This window comes from Monodon monoceros, unplaced genomic scaffold, assembly GCF_005190385.1.
Source record: "Monodon monoceros isolate NGI ecotype Baffin Bay Population unplaced genomic scaffold, NGI_Narwhal_1 Super_Scaffold_8, whole genome shotgun sequence".
Classification (NCBI taxonomy): Eukaryota; Metazoa; Chordata; class Mammalia; order Artiodactyla; family Monodontidae; genus Monodon; species Monodon monoceros.
In genome coordinates this window covers 58,567,137-58,573,136 of record NW_021703785.1, presented here as the reverse complement: position 1 = coordinate 58,573,136, position 6,000 = coordinate 58,567,137, and the positions used below count along the sequence as shown (strand labels likewise).

The 6,000-nt window shown below is 35.7% G+C and overlaps 1 long non-coding RNA gene across 1 annotated transcript in view; it reads right to left on the bottom strand.

Moving 5' to 3' along the window:
* LOC114888228 overlaps positions 1–6,000 on the bottom strand; it is a 157,590-nt gene that overhangs the window by 26,382 nt on the left and 125,208 nt on the right. The gene's annotated exons all lie outside the window — the stretch shown is intronic.

Genomic DNA, 6,000 nt, shown 5'->3' with positions numbered 1-6,000 from the left:
CACACACACACACACACACACACACACACACACACACACACACACACCTTCCTGCATGAAACCACCAGGAAGTCTATGTGTTTTCATTGGTACCACACGTCATCCTGAAATTTTTCAGAACCCTTTCTACAGTAACACTACTTTAAAAAATTAATTTCTAAGGTCAAGGTCATTAAAAAGAAAACATCATTAAGCTCTTTGAAATTCCACTGGGCTTTAAAGATTTAAGACTCTTGCGGTGTTTAATATAAATTTTGCCAAATTTTTAAATAAACTAAAAAATTCACAACAGTTGACTCCCCCCCAGGGCCCCTTTAAAACACTTACAGATTGCTGAGATATGGGTCATGATGGATGACTACGAAAGGGCTATGCATGGACAGCCTGCAACTAAACACCTCCCCTTTCTACAGTTCCTGGCACCAGAAGTTCTCTGTGGTCTTTTCCCTAATGGAGTGATTTCCAAATGCCAGTTGTGGGCCAGGGCCAGTTTTTGACATAGTCTTCAGCTTCAGTGGTGAAACGAGAAGGAGAGGGAAAATAGACTGAATTGTCTCATACAGCTAAATGTATTCAATGTCAGGCTCTGTCCTTTATTTTGAGATTTTTATTTGTGCTTTTCTTGCCTTTCTCTTTTGGTATTAAAATGTTCATTTCTTATAGAAAGTGAGGCCCACAGTGGATGACAGACATATCCTGTTTTGTTTAAATGACCTTTATAAAATTAAAAGATGGAAACTCTGTATTGGTTTTAAAACCAATTTTAACTCTCCGTGAAATTTAAAGTCAGGAAAACATTGCTCTAAGGCTGGCTAATCCCAAGACCAAAAGTGAATGCCTGCAACCACTGAAATTCTTAAGAGAACTTAGGTTTTCATTTTTTTTTTTTAAAAAGAGAACTTCTCTTTCAGAAAGTAGAAAGTATAGAGAATAAGCATGGTAAAGGGTTCATCACTCTACTTTACTCTCTTTTCCCAACATTCATAGAAATTTAGATGGTCTGAATGCAAGGTCGTCTTGAAATGTGAAACAGAAATAGGGTAACACGATGTGAAAGCTGCCTCTGTTGTTGATCTATTCTTGTGCCTGCTGTCTCAAAGGACCATGAAGTGTGACACCGTGTCACAAACAGAGCCCCCGATGTGCTTACTTTTTCCTGACAAATACTATAAATTTTCCTCTTGTAGTGAACAAACATTGTTTATGCAGCTGTGATTCCGTAAATGAAAACTGACTTTCTATCGTGATGTATCTTTGTTTCAAAGACACTTAAGGAGAGCTCTTTCCTGGCATTTGTGCATGGGGGGGGGCTTTTCGAGTAAGACCGCCTAATTAGGAACAATCACTGTGCATTAGATCCACCAAAAAGAAAAAAACATTTGGCTTTGTAAAGTGTTTCCATCTTGGGTTATAGGCTTTATCTAAAGCAGCTTCTTCCCCAGCCTGAATGGCCTTTGCTGTGGATGTTGAAGGTAAGAGCAAATGCTGGCCAGCCCAACAGACACAGAACAAACTCAGGAAATCTCAGCCCCTCAGGCAGTTGAATTCCCACTCCTCTGAGACCAGCTGAGATTATTTTCTTACTTCATTTAACTAGCCAGATGATAGCTTGACTGATGGGGCCATTATGTCCAGAGCAAAGTAATTTTAGAATGAAAATTATGCAATAGGTTAGACCACAGCTCAATTTTTATCACCCCAAATGCATACAATGTCCCTAATGTGACTGCCTTTGGGCTAAGGCTGAAAGAAATGTTTAGTCCCAAGGTGGCTATAATTTCTGAAATAGATCGAGCAAAACCTCTCTCTCTCTCTTTTTTCCCTACTTAAACACATGGAAATGAATTTCTTAGGTTTTACTTTTTAAATATCTGGTACAAGGTGAAAACTGCAGTGATTAATATTTCCTATGGGGCCAGTGGTTGGTGAGGAAAAGTCGCCAAGCTTTATCTAACAGTTCATCAAATTGCTATTATCATTTTCATGGTTGGGTCCAACACGTAGACAAGCTTCATGACAGTAAATCGCCTGGGAAACTGGGAATTGATCCAATTTTTTAAAAAGTCTTCAACACAAAGATTTTGCTAAAGTGCCTTCTAAAATAAAATGCACGCCAGGACACCACTGTAGTTTCTCTTTGTGGTTTTTTTATTTCTCTGGTTATTCCTGTTGACTTTTCTATTTTTTCTTTTGAAATGAATAAAGATTTTTAATTTCATGATTTTATAGAAAAGCTCAATTTGCAAGAATATCAAGGATTTCTCATTTGAACACCTCATGCTATTCCTGATTGCTGGAACTTAACTTTTGATCCCTAAACCCAATTTGTAAATCAGTCATCCTTTTCACCCTTACCCACCCTAAACTGACTCCTCTTCCTGGAGCTCTTATCTCATTTTTTGGCATCCCTACCTACTCAACAGCAAGAGTACAGAGGAAATCTTGCAGTCAGAGAGTTTCCTTTTCATCCATCACGCTACACACGTATATTGGGTGCCTATTACATGCCACACATTGCTCTAGGAATTGGAGATGTAGTCATGTATAAGACAGATAAAGAACTGTTTTCACAGCAAATACATCCAAGTACATTTCTTCCAAAAGACTCTCTCCTTTCATGAATTCCCCATGAAGTACCATTTAGTGTTTGCAGAAAGACTACTCTTAAAAATGAAAGGCAGGTGGGACTTCCCTGGTGCGCAGTGGTTAAGAATCCGCCTGCCAATGCAGGGAACACAGGTTCAAGCGCTGGTCCGGGAAGATCCCACATGCCACGGAGCAACTAAGCCCGTGTGCCACAACTGCTGAGCCTGCACTCTAGAGCCTGTGAGCCACAACTACTGAAGCCCGTGCGCCTAGAGCCCGTGCTCCACAACAAGAGAAGACACCGCAATGAGAAGCCCACGCACCCCAAAGAAGAGTAGCCCCCGCTCATCGCAACTAGAGAAAGCCTGCGTACAGCAACAAAGATCCAATGCAGCCAAAAATAATAAACAAATAAAATAATATTTATTAAAAAAATGAAAGGCAGAGAAGCAGCAGAAATAAAATATTGAATAGTATAATTATAACTAAAATTTCATTTCATTTTAAAAATTACATTTATAAGTAAAAATGAAATTAAATTTAGTGAAGATATTTGGACACAATGGTTTTGGAAAATATGCAACTATATTAAAGTTCTAAAAAAATTGGTTTAATTCAAAAATAAGCTCAATATGTAACTAAATAACACCTAGATAGCAGAAGAATTTGAGGGTGAAGTTGGGAGTATTTAAATCATATTATTTCCAACTATTTTTTAATATTTATAGCAGGGTTTATTTATAGTTACTTCTGAAGTTTAAAATGCTAAATATTACTAAGAACTGTCTACTTCAATATGAGTCAGGATCTAGGGCAACAGAAAATATAAAACTGAAAATTTTCTCATTTATTTATTTTTAAATTTTGTGTCTATATTCTCCATTGAGAACTAAATCATACTTAAGAGAGTTATAAAAATCATAAAAACAATTAAATTAAAGAGAAAATATTTACATATATCTAGGACAAAGATATTTAGTATGCTAGGATCTTTCTTCAATGGCCAAAAAACCACCAAGGAAAGAGGCAAACAAAAAACAAGTTCTTGGAATATCATCTGAGGAATTCTAATTTTAATATGCAGAGCAAAGTCAGCATTTTCTCATTCACTTCTCAGAAAACCACCCAAAAGCAGAAAGGAAAACAGGGAAAATAGTATTGCAAAGCCTATCCTTTGTAAAAGTAGTAAACGACAAGAGATCCCAAAACAAAAAATGAGAAAAAAACTTCCAAAATCAGTGAAGGTCAAGCAAGGACACAAGAATCTCCACAGTGAAGATGCCCCTGGGCATTGAGCTGAGAAAAAGTTGTAAGAGTCTTAAGAGACCCATATTGATATGTAAACCCAGCTTTTTACAACAGGAGCCAGCAAACTTTTTCTTAAAAGAGCCAGATTGTAAATATTTTAGGTTTTGTAGACAGTATGGTCTCTTGCAACTACTCAATTCTGCCATCGTAGAGTTCTGACAGCCACAGACAATATGTCAACAAATGGGCATGGCTGTGGTTTAGCAAAACTTTATTTATAAAAACAGGCACCTGGCCTGTAGTTTGCTGACCCTTGTTCTGTAGTAATAAGGATGTACCAGCTTGAGTGAGAGCTTCTCTTGATTTCAAAGTGATGAGGTTTCTAGAAAGAGGAGAGGAGATGAAGCTAAATGAAAAGTTGTACAAAAATGCCATACTTGAAGGAAGCAGTCTACTGGTGTGCCCCTGAGGAGGAAAGTGACCTTGCTCTAAGAGTGGTCCAAAGCTACTGGTATCAATTGGCTGGAGAAAGTTAAAGGCTAACATAACCCACTTTTTCATAAGAAAAACTCCAACTAGCTGGAAAATAGCCCGTACCTCTCTCTCACAGAGCCTTTTTAAAAAAGCTGATTGAGGAAAACTTGCCTTATTCTAATGTGATTAATCAAAAAGAAATCAACTCAGGATCTATAAAAAGTTGTTTAAAAGAAGGTGAAAACAAGAATGGAAGAAAGAGGAAAACTAAGCGGTGGTCAAGAAATATTCTCTGGAAAAATGTCTAATGAGGTAGGTAAAAATCATGACCAAATATATTCCTGAATTTTTGAAAATGAGTGAGTAATCACCTATCTGCAATTTCATAGGAAAAAATGATGAAACAACAGAAGTAGATCAAACATGTGCTGGCAGAATTAAGGGAAGATATAAAAAAAGACCCCCCCCCCCCGCAAATCACAGAAATGTAGGTCAAGGTACAGATTGGAAGCTGCGGAAAGATTGAGCACTGTTGAAAACACAGCTAGGAATGGGGAAGATGGATCAGAAAAAAGGGTGTAAAGAATAAACAGACAAGAAGCTTGAAGATTATAGGATAGATACGGAATACATACAAAATAAATTAAACATATACATAATTGGTGTCCCTGAAGAAGAAAACCAAAATTATAAGATATCACTGTTAGGAATATTACACGAAAAAAACCAATATAAAACATTATTAAACAAAATCCAGTAGCATATTAAAAACTAACACACTGTGACCAAGTGTGATTTATTCCAAGAATGCAAGGATGGCTCAAATCTGTTAATTTATTTTCACCACGCTAAGAGATGAAAAGTCATGTTGCTAGATGCTGAGAGGCACTTGATAAAACTCAACAGCCATTCTTATTTTTTAACCTTATCAATAAAATGGCAGTAGATACTTTCTTAATATAATCAAATTTATTTATCTCAATCTAAAATTTAGCACCGTTTTTAAGGGGGAATCTCAGAACTATTCATAGTAAAGTCAGGAATAAGACAAGGATGTCTTCTATCACCATTAAAATATACACTGATCTAGAGATCCCAGCCAATTCAATTAACACAAGAGAAAGAAATAAAATGTAGACAATTAAAAAAAAAGACAAATCATACCTGTTTGTAGGTTAAAAGATTTAATATTGAATTACAATAAAAAGTAATCCAACTGAAAAATATTACAAATAATAGTGGAATTTAGTTAAGCCCTTGGTTAAGAAATTAATATATAAAATCATTAACCTTTATATATTAAAAGAAAATATGTATTAATAGTAGAAAAGACTTCATTTTTAATAACAATATGACTAGAAAATATTTAGAAATAAGTTTATCAGATGTGATAGATGTGTATGAAGAAGACTTTACAATGCTACTCATGGACACAAGAAAGCACTTGTATAAATGTAAAGATATACTATATTCTTGGCAACTGAAGCTCAGTATCATGCACCTTTCAATTCTCTCCAAATTAATGTAAACACTTAATAAAGACAGTTACTATGTCAGTGGAATTTTGGGGGCTATATATGATTCTAAAGTTTATATAGAAAAATAAACAAGCAAGAAAACCCAGGAAAATTCAGAAAAGAAGAAAATACGTGGTACTAGCCCTACCAGATGTTAAAATATTTAGAATATGAT